Raw genomic sequence first — 680 nt, forward strand, 5'->3', positions numbered from 1 at the left:
TAGAGCCTGTGCTGTTGGTGTTCTGTTTAGGAAGTTTTCTCCTGTACCAATGAGTTCTAGGGTATTCCCCACTTTTTTTTTTTCTAGCCGATTTAATGTATCTAATGTGTCTGGTTTTATGTTGAGGTCTTTGATCCACTTGGACTTCAGTTTTGTGCAGGGTGATAAGTATGGATCTATTTTCATTTTTCTACATGTAGACATCCAGTTGGACCAGCACCATTTGTTGAAGATGCAATCTTTTTTCCATTGTATGGTTTTGGCATCTTTGTCAAAAATCAGGTGTCCATAAGTGTGTGGGTTTATTTCTGGGTCTTCTGTTCGATTCCATTGATCCACCATTCTTTTTCTATGCCAGTACCATGCAGTTTTTATAACTGTTGCTCTATAGTACAGCTTGAGATCAGGGATGGAGATACCTCCAGAAGATCTTTTATTGTAGAGGATTGTTTTAGCAATTCTCGGTTTCTTGTTATTCCATACGAAGTTGAGAATTTTTCTTTCCAGGTCTGTAAAGAATTGTGTTGGCAATTTGATGGGAATTGCATTAAATCTGTAGATTGCTTTTGGTAAGATGGCCATTTTTACTATGTTAATCCTGCCAAGCCATGAGCATGGGAGATCTTTCCATCTTCTCATATCTTCCTCTAATTCTTTCTTCAGAGACTTGAAATTTTTTT

This window comes from Psammomys obesus, unplaced genomic scaffold, assembly GCF_907164565.1.
Source record: "Psammomys obesus unplaced genomic scaffold, mPsaObe1.curated_primary_1811, whole genome shotgun sequence".
NCBI classification, from domain to species: domain Eukaryota; kingdom Metazoa; phylum Chordata; class Mammalia; order Rodentia; family Muridae; genus Psammomys; species Psammomys obesus.